This window comes from Pongo pygmaeus, chromosome 5 (genome assembly GCF_028885625.2).
Source record: "Pongo pygmaeus isolate AG05252 chromosome 5, NHGRI_mPonPyg2-v2.0_pri, whole genome shotgun sequence".
Classification (NCBI taxonomy): Eukaryota; Metazoa; Chordata; class Mammalia; order Primates; family Hominidae; genus Pongo; species Pongo pygmaeus.
Genome location: NC_072378.2, coordinates 117,212,037 through 117,228,542, shown reverse-complemented (window position 1 = coordinate 117,228,542; position 16,506 = coordinate 117,212,037).

The following is a 16,506-nucleotide window of genomic DNA, read 5'->3' as shown; positions in this document are numbered from 1 at the left end:
GTCACACCTAACAACGATCACACCTCTCTCTAGACCTTTATCACTGGCTCTTGGTGTCAAAGAAGAAACAAAGTAGCACTCTCTAGTGTGGGGATGGCCATCCTTTCTGCCATGCCATAGGCATTTCCTTTCTTTTTAAATGAAAAATAAAAATTTTATTTTTCCTTTAAAACCTTCACCACCTGCTCTTTGACCATCTCTGTTGACCACATTCAGCTCTTTGGCCGTTTACTTGTTTATGAAAACCCAGCGTCTGGCCTTACTCTCCTCATAGCTCTTCCCATGTGGAGTCTTATCAGGCCAATTCTGAGAATGACCCCTGGTTCTGGGTTCTGCCAGGTCTTGGCCAACAACATGGACCTGGCCTGATTAAAGACAGAGGCTTGGACGTGAAAAGCTTTATATCTTGTTATCAGTCTCTTGAGTCACTTAGTCTCAGCCTGACTTTGTAAATGTGACAGTATTACTAACAGCTTGAGCCAAGTTTGATTTATTGGTGAAACTGAATTCTATACTTCCACAATGATGTCAGTACTTCCTGGGTCTTAAACAAAACAAAACAAAACAAAATGAGGCAGAGCAGCAACTGCAAGCTTAACTGGTTAATCCATAGGTTGTCAAGGGCCAGTTGCTCTCTAAATGTCATGAGAGCAGTGCCCATTCTTCTTTGGTGAACATAAACAGAACCCCCTTCTTAAAATTTCAAGTGCAGTCAAGCCATTAAAATAAAATAAAATACAATACAAAATATTCTATGTGCTTCAGGAAAGCCTGTGATTTGCATTTCTGAGTGTCTGTTAATGACAAGATTAATACTAAAGCAAGTTTTATTCGTCACAGCGTGTAACAAGATTTTTAAATAAGGAGATAAATATTTGAGACAGAGTTGATTACTTTTAATGTGAAGCTGGCAAATTTGATTAATCTGCTTAATAATATGAAAATGACAATATGTTAGCAATGTGAAGATCAATAACTTAATGTTAGCATTTCTATCCTCTGTAAAGTCATTTCTGTCATTCCCACACCGAGGAGAGTACAGCTTCTTCTCTAGCTTAGGAAAAGCCAGCTGCAAAAAAGTTATTATGCGGTTAAATATAATGAAATTTCTATAATTCCAACATTTATCTCAAAAATATTGAAAAGGCTTTGGGGGAGGGACTTGGATAGTTTATTTTAGTGGGTGACACAATCTACAACCTACCCGCCTGGTAAGTGGGAACAAATGAGGAAGGACAGGATTGTGAAATTTGAGCTGCTGCATCTCAGAAAACTTAGATTTTTACTCATAAAAGTAAAATGGGACATGTAACAAGTAAGCCTTCATATAAATCTATTAGTTCTTTGTGTACGTGTAGAGTGTGATTCTGACAGTCAGCCTCATGATTGGTTTGTATTTTTTTAAATGGAAATTGAGCAGCTTGTTTGGATCAAGGGCCTATTGGGGGCTTGGGAGATTAGAGTAAATTGATTTCAACGTAGTATAGGCAACACTGTTAAAGCAATATGATCTCAATTATATAAAAAAATTTTGTAAAAAGCTTCCAGTGGTAATTTGGAAAAAGACTCTGTGGACCACAGGCACAAAATAAGGATGAACAAATCCAATTAGTATTGTATATGCATGATATTACTTGTGATTGAGCAATTGAATATCAATCAGGAGTCTTTGCCTACCAGTTACTCAGATTCTCAGAGAGATTTTAAGACACATATGTCATTTCAGTCCATCAGTGTTTGGACTATGATGCTGTCATGAATCTCAGCTATTTCAAACATGTTCTTCAATACCAGGAAACTATAATGATGGCAAGGTGATTTAAATCATCAATGCCCTATAGTAAAAGGAAATCCATTCTTAAGAAATCTGATGGGAACAGAGTCAATGTGAGAGTGCAGAAAAGTGAGGCAGAATTTGAATCCAGACTACATGGAACAAAATATTGGATTGGATTCTGATGTGCATTTGTTTGAGGATATCTGTGTCGTGTCTGGATGATCTGACCTACATTTCCTCAGTCTTTGAGTGACTCTTCGCTATGGAAGAATAATCATTCTTTCAGGACAAAGTCATTTTTGAAAATTTTCTTTTATGGTATACACATAATTGTACTTAGAAATAAAACTATTTGCAAGGGTTGTTGAAATGGGTATTCTTTGTTTATGCTATTTAGAGATTTTTCTAGGCTTGATTTTAATAAATCCCTAATATGAGATAGTATTTGAACTAGAGTTTAAAGCTAGAAATTTAACATTTCAGGAAAGAAATAAGGGGAATATACAACGTAGTGCAAAACCAGGAACAGTGAGGCCACACAACACACATGGTTCTCCATCACTGAACACTAGTTTATATAGTATATAGTACAGAGTAAGCTATTCTGGAATATGTGTCCCAGAATATAGATTTTTCTCAAGTTTCATCTGTTGAGTTACTTCCACTAAGGCATAAATTAAAGGAAATTAGGATATGTTTTTCTTTATTAGAATTATAAAGGCAAAATATTTCCCTAAAACCCTTTGTAGACCTACAGTCTATGTCACGTGGCAACCATTCTTGGCCGTAGGTTAACCAAGTAAGTATTCAATTGGGTAAATTACCTCAAAAGCAGAATCAGGACTCTGTTGGCAGAGAAGGAGGCAGGAAAGAATATGGGGTAGGCAACAGTATCTGCCATACTAATTCATAATAAAAATGCACTTGTTGGCTGATCTTAGTAACCTTCATTAATAGATACCAACCAATATTTGATGGTGATCACTGTTTCTCCAAGGGTTATATAAAAACCAACAGCATATAATTAGACTCTAGAGATCCTAATATTTCTCCATTTATTTAGAAATACAGAATATAACTTTGAGAGACATACTGTTATAAAAATATATTCTATGTGATGGTAAGAGAGATAAGGAGAAAAAGAGAATATCCTTGGAAAAATTATGTGTTTTTTTAAATGCTGAATTTTATATTTTAAGTTTTTCAGTTGTGTGGCTTCAGGGCTACTTATCCAAGATATCACTTTCCAATATGTTCCTTGACACACTAAATTCTACGAGATTTTGTGGATAGGAGAGTTGGTAAACTGAGTTAAATAGATTAAATAGAGTAAATTAGGTTTCTTTAAGATCTTTCAGAAACTTTGAAATATCATATGCTATGAAAACCTCCAAAGGTAGAGTTGCTCCATATTTCTTCTATTTAAATAACCATCCACTGCATTATTTATTTAATGACAACTTTGGGGAGGGAGAGAAAAACAATATCTTAAGTGTTGAGAACGGATAGTGACACGTTAATCCACACAATTACATTAGTCTTTCTTTTCTCTTTCATAGTAGCATATTACTTTGATATATTACTTTATGATATATTAATTTTACTTTGTGGTAGTGTCTTTCTCATTTCTTTTTCAAATCATGCAGTCCTTCCACTATTAAAAATAGACTAAGATTAAGCCTTGTTGGTTTCAGGGAAGAAAGCATAATCTCCAACACCTGGAGGCAACAAAGGGCCAAGTTCTTATCCTTTGAGCGATTAAGTAGACTTTTCTAGATTTTTACCAGAGACGATATGCTTGAACTTTCAAGTAGAAGAATGAGTTGGGCCCTTAATAAAGTTACTTTGGAGTTAATTTAAAAATATTTCTTAAGTGCCTACTATGTACAACCAGGTGCTGTAAATATCTAAAACAAAAGAGCCAAACCCTTATGGAGCTTGTATTCTACTAGAGAAAGGAAGACAGTGAACGTGATAAGCAAGTACACCGTTAGGAGATGCAGTGGATGCTGCGATGTTCCACCCAAAATTCCCTTCACGACTGGACTTCCCTCCCCCAGCTACTGATTGAAGTTGACCTTCAGCTGTCTGCCTTCTTTGGGAGTTGCCTTGGCTAAAGAAAACTACTTCAACCAAGGTAATGTTTGCTTCCAGGCACAGCCCACATCCAGGTATATGAAAGTCCAAGCCTCTCATCTCAACTCAGAATGTCCCAGCTCCAGAAATCCTGTGGTGTCTGCTGAGGCCTTCTTTAGGGCAGCATTACAGTTCAACTTCTCCTTCTTTCTCTGCCCCATCCAGCTTTCCTGCACTCACTTTCACCAGGGCTGGTCACGAGTGCTCCCTGATGAATATCCTGCTTGCTGCTTTTTGTCCCAGAATCTGCTGCTCAAGGAACATACCTGAGAGCAAGGGATAAGCATCACGATAAAAAGAAAAAGGGGATGCATTGTGTTGTTGGATGGGTGTCTTTATGAAGACAATGTAGAATAATTAAATCAAACTAGTTAACATATTCATTGTCTCAAATATAGTGTTTAACATTACCCAGGTGTTCAGAGTGGGCAGCGTGGAGACGGCGATTTGAGCAAAATGGGAAGGCGGTGGAAGGAGTTATCCACCTAAGTTTTGGGGAGCAGAACATTCAAGGAAATTCAAGGAAGAGAGAACAGTTAGGACAATGACCATGAGGCAGGTGCATGCCTGGTATGTTGAAGGAGCACCAGGACACCCAGTGTGGCTGGAGCTGACTTGAGGTCAGAGTTAATTGGGGTGAGGTAGGGGAGAGTTGGGTCATGTGGGGCCTTGGAGGCCATGGTAAAGTTTTTGGCTTTTACTGAGGGAAATAAAGAGTGATTGCTAGTTTTGAGCAGAACCTGACTTACATTATAGGCAGATCACTCAGCTTCTATGTGGGACACAGACTATAAGAGAACAAAGGGAGAAGCAGGGAGTCCAGACAGGAAACTGCCACAGTAGTCCAGGTGGGAGGTGAGTGGCTTGGGTCAGAGAGGTGGGAGAACAGGTGGAGTGTTGTCAGATTCTGGATATATTTGTGAAGGTCTCAGAGACAGTAGGATTTCCTAATTACTTGTTCGTAAGGACTGGATTAGAATTTTAAATAATTTGGCTTGAAAGATCAAGTGCCATATACTGAACAAAGAAGTCACAGAGTTTATCTCTAAATAATACACTGTTAGGAGAATATACCATGACGAAAAGCTAGTTATGACTCAAAACAGGATTAAAAGTTTGACCAACTACTGGCAAGGAGGAAACGTGGAGAGCATGTAACCAATTTGTAGTATGTCTTTGAGAAATGCACAGCATCCTGGCCCCTTTCTGAGCTGAACCCCTGGGGGTTGCCTGGACAATAAATACTCAAAATAGGTTTAGGGGCATCCTTTCACAGGTGGGACTATTGGCAGCCTTCCCAAGGTGTAGCCTGGAAGATGGTCAATTTCAGGGAGAAGCTTTTCATCCAACACAGCCCCTGAGCAGTGGATATCAGGGAATAAAGCCAGGTTCTATGTGGATGAGCCTGAGAGGAGCCTCAGTGTCCTCTGCATCCCTGGGAGGTGTGGGGGAGCATCGGAAAGAGAGGGTTGTGGGCAGGGTTGCTGTGATAGAAATCTGTATGAATGGGAAAGACCCAGAGCAGGGAATACTCATCAGTAGAGGCCACAGTGAGACCCGCAACCTCAGCAGTGGCAACCCGTGCATGACAACGGGGACCAGATGAGCTGAGGCACACTGTCCCTCAGGAGAGGACAATACAGCTTCTCACCTGTTATCCCAGCACTTTGAGAGGCCGAGGCTGGAGGATTACTTGAGGCCAGGGGTTCAAGACCAATCAAGGAAATACATAGCGAGACCTCAGCTCTACAAGAAACTAAAAAATAAAATTAGCTGAGGTGACCTGTACCTGTCATCCCAGCTACTTGGGAGGCTGAGATGGGAGGATCCCTTAAGCCCATGAGTTTGAGGCTACAGTGAGCCATGATCATGCCACTGCACTGCACTTCAGCCTGGTGACAGAGCTAGACCTTGTCTCAAAAAACAAAAATACAGATGGAGGAATAAAGAAGAGGAGTAACCCCATCTGAGTGCCAGGGTGCTACACACAGAGGAATTTTACATTGGAAGAGGCTGCATTACTTTGCATTGGGCAGTTTCAGTTCTTTTTTTAAATATTGTACATTGACAATTTATAATGGTATAAATCTATGGTGTACAAAGAGATGTTGTAATTTATGAAGACAATGTGGAATAATTAAATCAAACTAGTTAACATATTCATTGTCTCAAATACAGTGTTTAACATTTGTCGTGAGATGTTTGAAATTTACTCTTAGCAATTTTCTATCATCAGTGGAAAAGAGAGCTCAAGAGCTAAGATAATTCCAGTTAAGAAAAAATAAAGAAAATGGCATTTTGACACACTGAATTTTTGTGGCTATACAATTTATACCTGAAACACATTTATTCAGTCTCCAAAAAGCACAGAGTTTGAACTTAGACCTTTTGTATTTTCAGTGTCTAAAGGGATTTGTAAATTATTTTGGTGATAGAAGTCACATATAGCCTTCTGATGACATGCTGTTGTTCATAATATACACTAGTTATCCTGAACTGTTTAGCATTTTTAGGGTTGATGTTATTAATGTGAAGCATATCAAAGAATACTGATGTTCCTGTCTATATTTTTGGATTAGTTAAATCTATATTTGCTCTTTGCCCCTTAATTAAATTATTTATAGCTAGAACTTAAACTCCTTTGTTTAAAAGGCAGCCCAAATTTGCTTTTAAAAATTGGGGTATAATTTACATCTAATAAAGTGTACAAATTGTTATTGTTATTATTATTATTATTTATAGAAACAAGGTCTCATTATGGTGTCCAGGCTTGTCCTGAACTCCTGGACTCAAGCCATCCTCCCACCTCAGCCTCCCAAAGTGCTGGGATTGCAGGCATAAGCTACTGTACCCAACCAAGAAATATACAAATTAAAGTGAACATTTAAAATTTACAGTTGGATGAGTTTTGGCAGTGTATACACCCATGAAACCATCAGCACAATTGAGAAGCAGAATATTTTCATCACCTCCAAAAGATCTCTCATGATTTTTTGCAATCTACCTCTCCCTCAGCCACCAGCCTCAGGCAACCACTACTCTGATTTCTACCACTGTATATTAGTTTGCATCTTATAGAATTTCATACAAATAGAATCATAGGTATGTACATTTTTGGGTCCAGCTTTTTCCACCTGGTATAACTTCATGTTGTTTGTTGTTTGTGTTGGTAGTTTGTTCTTTGTTATTGCTAAGTAGTAATCCCATTGTATGGATATACCGTATATTGTTATTCATTTGCTTTTTGCTGGACATTTTTCTTCCAGTGTAGCCGGTTGAATTGTGTTTTCAAAAAGGCGTTCACATCTTAACCCCTGGTACCTAACCTTATTTGGAAATAGGGTCTTTGCAGATGTAATTAATTAGGTTAACATGAGGTCCTATTGGATTAGAGTGGACCCTGAATCCAATCACTGGTATCCTGATAAGAAGAGGACAGATACACAGAGACACACAGGCAAGGACATCTGATGATGGAGGCGGAAATTGGAGTGATGTTGCTTCAAGCCAAGGAATGCCAAGGATTGCCCACCACCTACCAGAAGCTCAGAGAGAGGCATGGAACAAATTCTCCCCTAGAGCTTCCAGAAGGAACTGACCTATCAAAACCTTGGTTCCAGGCTTCTGGCCTCCTGAACTGTTTGAGAGAGAAAAAAAAATCCTGTTGTTTTAAGCCATGCAATTGGTGGAAATTTGTTACAGCAGCCTTAGGAAACAAATAAGCTAAGTTTTTGGCTATTTGAATAAAGCTGTTCTAATATTCATGCAGACATTTGTGTGGACGTATGTTCTCATTTCTTATGGATAAATATCTAGAAGTGGAATGACTGGGGCATATATTTAACTTTTTAAGAAACTGCCAAACAGTTTCCCCAAGTGTTTGTACTGTATTCCATTCCCACTGGCAAGATATGGAAGTTCCAGTTGCCCCATCTATTCACTGAAATATGGTATTGCCAGCGTTTTAAATTTTATCCATTCTAATATGCAGTTAGTAGTATATTTGTGTGTGTGTTTTATTTTTTATTATTTATTTATTTACTTATTTTTGTTTATTTATTTATTTTTTTGAGACAGAGTTTCACTCTGTCGCACAGGCTGGAGTGCAGTGGCACGATCTGGGCTCACTACAACCTCTGCCTCCCGGGTTCAAGCAATTCTCCTGCCTCAGCCTCCCGAGTAGCTGGGACTACAGGTGCGTGCCACCACACCTGACTAATTTTTATTATTTTTTTAGTACAGACGGGGTTTCACCATATTGACCAGGCTGGTCTCGAACTTCTGACCTCGTGATCTGCCCTCCTCGGCCTCCCAAAGTGCTGGGATTACAGGTGTGAGCCACTGTGCCTGGCCTATTTTTGTGATTTTGATTTGTATTTCCCTTACTCCTATTAACCTTTTATACATCTTCTTTTCTCTCTTCAAATCTTTTGGAAAGTTTGTCTTATTATTCCAGATAAAAGTCCTTTGTTGAAACCTATATCGCAAATGTATTCTTTCATCCCGTAACTAGACTTTTTATTTTTGATTCATGTATTTTCAAGAGAAAAATTTCTAAATCTTGATGAGGCCCAACTTATCAATATTTATTTTGTGTTTTCCGCTTCTTATGGCCTTTCTAAGAACAGAGGGAAGTTCACTTGTGCCTCAGTGACTAATATTTGCTGCACTTTTCATGAATCTATGTTCCACAACCCTGCTTCTGTGTTTTGGCATGCACAATCAATTTTAATTTCAATGTTATAACTCATTGTAATATTTCAAAGATATTTTAAGTGCAATTAAAGATCCAGATTTAAGTTAAATTCGAATAACTCAACCAATGTGACAACGGAATCGATTAATTTGGCAAATCCATCACTAAGATTACATGTGCCTTGCATCCTTCTCCTGTTGGGCAGAAATGCACCTTCTCCTGGTGTACTAGAAATGCTGGCATTCATTCAGTTATCCACACCCATTCACGGCTGGTGTGTATTGACATTGTAGGCCCAGCCTTGACCTAGGGAAGGAGAGACGAAGATAAAGATGAGGAATGTGGATAAGGAGCAATCGTGAGTAGTGAAGGACTTTTTGCCAAAGCCACAGCCCTGGTGAGAGCCAGCTGCAATTTTGTCTGCTCTGGTCAGGACAAAGCACTTTCTATTTAAAGAATCTTCCTTCGGCTGCAGCAGTTGCTATTTTAGAGTATTAAAAACTGGGTATAATTTTTTTAATTGAGCTATGGATTGATGTGAGGGTGGAGGGAGAATTTAATTCCAAACTGTGAAAGTAGAGAAAATAAAATGTTAAAGCCTAAAGATGTTTTCTAAAATGAATGTCCATTCGACTCAGAATGACGTACAGTTAGATTCTAATTAAAATGTCATAATTCTATAATGTGGCAAACCTATAGAAATAATCAAAATCTAATGTGACCAGAAAGCTTAATTAAAGGCACATAATATAACTATATTCATCTATAATAGGTTATTTAAGTTTACATCACAAGCAAAAAAGTTCACTAATTGTTTTACAATTTTGTTTCAATATTATGCAGCTCATTTCTTCCTCCTTTTCAAACTCTATGGCACTCCTTGAAGCTGATGAAGGATGGAGTGACAAATTTGTAAGAAGTGTTAAAAAGTTTGCATTTTGCAGCCATAAAAAGTAGCGAATGTGGTGGAGCTGGGAGTTAGAGAAAGTGCTGCGTTGTGGAATTCCAGAAGGATTTAGTCAATTTGATTTTGTGTTTGACTCCCAGTAATGGGAGACATTCCAAATCCACTGCTTTCTGTGGATCAAATGTATTGCTTTTTGGCCACCCAGCTGGGACTTGGCTAGAGTGAAAAATTGTCTCCCAAAGAGTTTTGAGTGCTTGGAGGAGGGATGAATGCTCCCGCTGGAGTTTGAGTTCTAAAGGCATTGTAGAGAAATGTCAGAGAAGAGCAAAGACACCTGCTCTGTGTTCTTTGTAAGAATGTCATGATTCAAGTAAGAGGATGCCTTATGTGACTTAGCAGGAAAAGGTCCTGAGCAACTGAAATGGGAATCAAATTGGGAACAAGGAATCAACTTGTGCCTCAGCAGTATTATCAATCACAGTCTAGAAATGCAGCAGCAACAACCAGTGACATGTTTGCAGACACCTGATTGCTGATCTTTCATGATACCCCTGCTCTTCTCAAATTTCTGTTCATTCATTCAACAAATATTCACTGACAACACACTATGTAACCAGGAACCATTGCAGGCACCAGAGCTACAGCTGTGAACCAAGCAAAATGCCTCTCCTCAAGGAGCTAAGATTCTAGATGGTGGAGACAGAACATAAACAGACAGACAATTACACATTCTATGCCAAATAGTAATCAACAGTATGAAGAAAAAAATGTAGAGTAAAAGGGATAGAGAGGCAGTTTTGGGGTGAAACCTTTTGTAATGTAAACAGCAAATTTTCCTGTTTATTAAATTTATAGAGCTCACAATGCATTAGGGCAAACCAAGATGTCCAAGACAGACACATTCCTTAGAAATGACCTTTACTTAATAATATCAATAAATATTTTGTTTTCACATATATTTCCCTGTTTGGTCATCATGATGCCCCCCATAGGGTAAGCAGGACAGGTATGCTCCTCCTGTTTTTATTGATAGGAATATTGAGGCTCAGAAAGGTTAGTGATCAGCTCAGTAATACGCAATTGTTTAGAAGCAGACTTCAGACTTGAAGAGTATCATGTTCTGTGCTTATAATACACTCATTTTTTTCATTAACTCAGTGAATATTTATTTAGTGATGATTATGTGTTGGGACTGGATATGGTGCTAGTGTCAGTGGCAAATAAAATAGACTTTGTGCTAGACTCATAGGACTTAGAGAGTAGTGGGGCAAACAGATATAAAGCAAATGATTACAGGTGAGGCAAATGTTATGGGGAAGTATTTTGTGTTAGGGAACATAGACAAAAGGACCAAACCTTGACTAAGAAATAGAAATAAAGAGTCACTGAACAACCCAGATATCCTAGACAAACAATACAACGTTGTTGCATTAAAAATTCCTAAATATAGCATACTTAAAGTGAATTGACTGATCAAATTGTATTTGTGTGTGTACCATTTTAAAAATTGAACTTCTGGTCTCAAATACTTGTATATGTATGCATTTTTTTCTCAAGCCAAGACTGGATAGCTGTAGATCAGAACACCTTCAAGGTACACTCACAGGTTTTTTCTTGGTGTGTGGTGAATAAAGGCTCACTACTTATTCATCCAGGTTTTAGCCATATCCAGGATAATTGTATAAGGTTCCAAAATGGCAGAGGAAAGATCTGTTCATAATATTTTATCATGTACTGATTTATGCAAAAATATAAGGACCTGAAATTTGCCCATTGAGGACAAGCTAGACAGGAACATTTGTCATGGGGTAGAACAGAAAAAGGACCCTGAATCCTATGCAACCTGGGAGAGGTCTCTTCTAAATGGAAAGGATAGTTATAATTTTCTACAGAAACAAAGGGTCCTAACTGGGAAAACAACATCATGGTGAAATATGAAAGAAGGAAATGGTGATGAAAACCAAAGAACAAGTAAAGAAGCCAGACCCAGGGGTTTCAAGAGTAGGTCAAACAAGCAATTCTTGACTGAGTTCACCAACAGATAACCAGCATGTTTCTATGTTGTGGGGCCAAGTGTTGTAAGTTACGGTAGCCTCAAACAGTCACTCTTTTTAAGCAAAAAAATTAAAATTTTAGACAATTTGATAATCTTGTGCATGAATACTATATGGACTGTATGTGAATTTTTACAAAGTAAACATGACACTGAGATAATAGGCAAAACTTACCAGCATCCCAGAAGGCCCCCTTTTTTCTCCCCATCTCACTGCCCTGTCTTCTAACAGCATATATCAGTGCTGCCAGTTTTTGAACTTGATATAAATGGAATCATGTGTAATGTAGTTTGGGATCTGACTTTCCCCATTTAACAATATGCCTGTAAAAGTCTTCCATATTGTTATCTTTGAGTTGTTGATTCTCATTGCCATGTAGTATTCCATTACATAAATATGATATTTACCCACAGTGGCTTTATCCATCCTACAGCTGACGGATGTACAGATGGTTGAAGATATCCATTTGAAGTCTTACTTCGTAATAACAGCACACTGAAAATTTAATGATTTGTTTTTAGGCCACGTCAATGTAGCTGAGAAAAATATCCTTGGGGTTGAAATCCCAAGTAGTCACATTTTTTTTTTATTATTATACTTTAAATTTTAGGGTACACGTGCACAATGTGCAGGTTAGTTACATATGTATACATGCGCCATGCTGGTGTGCTGCACCCATTAACTCGCCATTTAGCATTAAGTATATCTCCTAATGCTATCCCTCCCCCCTCCCCCCACCCCACAACAGTCCCCAGAGTGTGGTGTTCCCCTTCCTGTGTCCATGTGTTCTCATTGTTCAATTCCCATCTATGAGTGAGAACATGCGGTATTTGGTTTTTTGTCCTTGTGATAGTTTACTGAGAATGATGATTTCCAATTTCATCCATGTCCCTACAAAGGACATGAACTCATCATTTTTTATGGCTGCATAGTATTCCATGGTGTATATGTGCCACATTTTCTTAATCCAGTCTATCATTGTTGGACATTTGGATTGGTTCCAAGTCTTACTTCTTAAGGGATGTATCAGTATGTCTGACTCAAAGTAGAGAGTTGGTAAGAGTACTAGTGGCATGTCAAGGTCTTCTACTTTCATGCAGAAGCTGTGACATTAATGGGCATCAGGAATACAGTCAGTGGTAGAATAGCTTAGCACTGGAGCCCTATGGGAGGGAGGGGCCAAGAAAAAGCATCCCTACAGGTGTGTGGCCAGAGGGGTATGGGATGGGGTGTTGGGGAGTGGGGCTGGGGCCTAAGAAACCCAGGAGCATCTTCAGGGTGAAGGACTTGGATAATGTGGGTTACCAGCACTTCTTTTTTCTCTGTTATAAAAGAACTCATGCTTACTGAGAGGAAAAAGAAAAAGAAAAAAATGAAATATTTCAAAGGCAACCACCTTAATATAAATGTGTTTGTCTTTTCTTCCTACCTAAGCATTTCTGCTCTTGTTTTGATGTCTACTCTTTTCAAGGATGAGGTCATTGTTCAGCATTTTTTCCTTGTTATAACTATAAACATCATTACATCCACATCATTTCATTTAGTGGAAACCATGTAAAGTTATTCTCCTAATGTAAAAAATTATCATATTCTTGGTTTTATTTTCTCCCAGTTTCTTTTTTTTAATTTGTTAAAAGGAATGTGGAAAAGGAGGTCTTGGTGCATAGAGCTTTTTTCTCCAAGTCAGATGATCTCTTTGAGAATAGGCTCTCAGAAGTTGAATTATGAGGTCTGAAAATATCATGATTTTAAAAACTCTTGTAAATTTAACAAAAACATTTTGCTAATTTTCTTTCCCCTTCTGTCATGATTGAGAATATACTTTTTATTACACCTTTTTTTTTTTTTTCCAGAGAGTTTAAAGACAAAGAACTAAAAGGGGCTTTTGCATTATTAGGTATATTATGGCTCTATTTTTATAGGTTTAATATAGGTGTAGGTGGTAATGTGATAGATAAATTACAGAAGTAGGCTCCAATTGTTTTGATTGTAATCAAATAATCCATCAATAAAATATTTTTAAGCAAACATATTGAGTACTAAAATTGAGTACTAATATTTGCATATTTGTTTAAAGTTAAAATATTGGGTACTAATATTTGCATATTTGTTTAAGAGTACATATATGTGCTACTCTATTATGCACATTATTAAACAGACAAAACATATATTTAAAGGGTCATATACAGATAAAATACATATTTATAATGAATTTAATTTTTTAATAGTAAAAATCCCCTTTTTGGTCTTTTGTTTTGTTTTTGATTTTTTCAGACAGGGTCTGCTGCCCAGACTGCAATGCAGTAGTATGATCACAGTTCACAACAGGCTTGACCTCCCACACTGAATTGATCCTCCCACTTCAGCCTCCAGAACAGCTGGGACTACAGGCATGCACCACCATACCTGGCTAATATTTAATTTTTTTGTAGAGTTGGGTTCTCACTATGTTGCTGATATGGTTTCGCTCTGTGTCTCCACCAAAATCTCATCTCGAATTGTAATCCCCAGTGTTGGGGGAGGGACCTTCTGGGAGGTGATTGATCATGGGGGTGAATTTCTCCCTTGCTATTCTTGTGATAGTGAGTGAGTTCTCATGAGATCTGATTGTTTAAAAGTGTGAAGCACTTCCCCCTTCATGCTCTCTCTCTCCTACTGTCATGTGAAAATGTGCTTGCTTCCCCTTTGCCCTTCTGCCATGATTGTAAGTTTTCTGAGGCTTCCCCAGCCATGTCTTCTGTATGGCCTGTGGAACTGTGGTTCAATTAAACCTCTTTTCTTTATAAATTACCCAGTCTCAGGTAGTTCTTTATAACAATGTGAGAATGGACTAACACAGTTGCCCAAGCTGGTCTTGAACTTCTGGGCCCAAGTCATCCTCCTGGCAGAGCCTCTCAAAGTGCTGGGATATAGGTGTGAGCCACTGCCCCTGGCCCCAATTTCATCTTACTACAAAATTTTAACAATAGAGCATTTTTGGAAAATAATTATGTGATTGATAATACTTATTACAGAAAATCTTGGTGTGAACCTTTGTGATACAATGTTTCAAAGATCTGATACTAAGTTGACTGCCACAGCTGAAAAAAATACTTCATGAAGATACATAGTTCAATGTAGAGGAAGTATCATTGGCTGCATTTACAAAATACAATGTTCACTTCTTTTTCTTTTTTATGTATTTATTTATGTATTTACTTATTTTTCCAACTTTTATTTTAGATTCAGGAGGTACACATGCCAGTTTGTTACACAGGTATATTGTGTGATGCTGAGGTTTTGTGTATGAATGATCCCATCACCCAGCTACTGAGCATGTACTCCAAGAGCTGTTTTTCAACCCTATCCCTCCTCACTTCTTTTCCCCTCTAGTAGTCCCCAGTGTCTATTATTGCCATCTTTATATCTATGAGTACCCAATGTTTTGCTCCTGTTTTTAATTGAGAACATGCGGTATTTTGTTTTCTGTTACCACATTAATTTGCTTAGGATAATGGCCTCTGACTGCATCCATATTGCTGCAAAGGACATGATCTAGTTTTACATGACTCTGTCATATTCCAAGGTTGATATGGTTTGGCTCTGTGTCCTCACCCAAATCTCATCTTGTAGCTCCCATAATTCCCATGTATTTTGGGAGGTACCCAGTGGGAATGACTGGGTCATGGGGTTGGGTCTTTCCTGTGCTGTTCTCGTGATAGTGAATGGGTCTCATGAAATATGATGGTTTTAAAAACAGGAGTTTCTCTGCACAAGCTCTCTCTTTGCCTGCAACCATCCATGTAAGATGTGACTTGCTCCTCCTCTTCTTTTCACCTTCCGCCATGATTGTGAGGCCTCCACAGCCATGTGGAACTGTAAGTCCAATAAACCTGTTTCTTTTGAAAATTGCCCAGTCTCGGGTATGTCTTTATCAGCAGCATGAAAATGGACTAATATAGTAAATTGGTACTGGGAGAGTGGGGCATTGCTGAAAAGATACCCGAAAATGTGGAAGCAACTTTGGAACTGGGTAACAGGCAGAGGTTGCAACAGTTTGGAAGGTTCAGAAGAAGACAGAAAAATGTGGGAAAGTTTGGAACTTCCTAGAGACTTGTTGAATGCCTTTGACAAAAATGTTGATAGTGATATGAACAATAAGGTCCAGGCTGAGGTGGTCTCAGATGGAGATAAGGAACTTGTCAGGAACTGAAGTAAAGGTGACTCTTTTTATGTTTTAGCAAAGAGACTGGTGGCATTTTGCCCCTGCCCTAGAGATTTGTGGAAATTTGAACTTGAGAGAGATGGTTTAGAATATCTGGTGGAAGAAATTTCTAAGCAGCAAAGCATTCCAGAGGTGACTTGGGTGCTGTTAAAGGCATTCAGTTTCAAAAGGGAAAAAAAGCATAAAAGTTTGGAAAATCTGCAGCCTGACCATGCGATAGAAAAGAAAATCCCATTTTCTGAGGAGAAACTCAAGCTAGCTCCAGAAATTTGCATAAATAATGAGGAGCCAAATGTGAATCACCAAGACAATGGGGAAAATGTCTCCAGGGTATGTCAGAGACCTTTTGGGCAGCCCCTCCCATTACAGGCCTAGGAGGAAAAAGTGGTTTCCTGGGCGAGGCCCTGGATCCCTGTGCTGTGTGTAGCCTAGGGACTTGGCGTCCTGCGTCCAAGCCACTCCAGCCATGGCTGAAAGGAGCCAACATAGAGCTCAGGCTGTGGCTTCAGAGGGTGCAAGCTCCAAGTCTTGGCGCTTCCATGTGGTGTTGTGCCTGTGGATGCACAGAAGTCAAAAATTGAGGTTTGGGAACCTCCACCTAGATTTCAGAGGATGTATGAAAATGCCTGGATGCCCAGGCAGATGTTTGCTGCAGAGGTGGGACCTTTATGGAGAACCTCTGCTAGGGCAGTGTGGAAGGGAAATGTGGGGTTCCAGCCCCCACACAGAGCC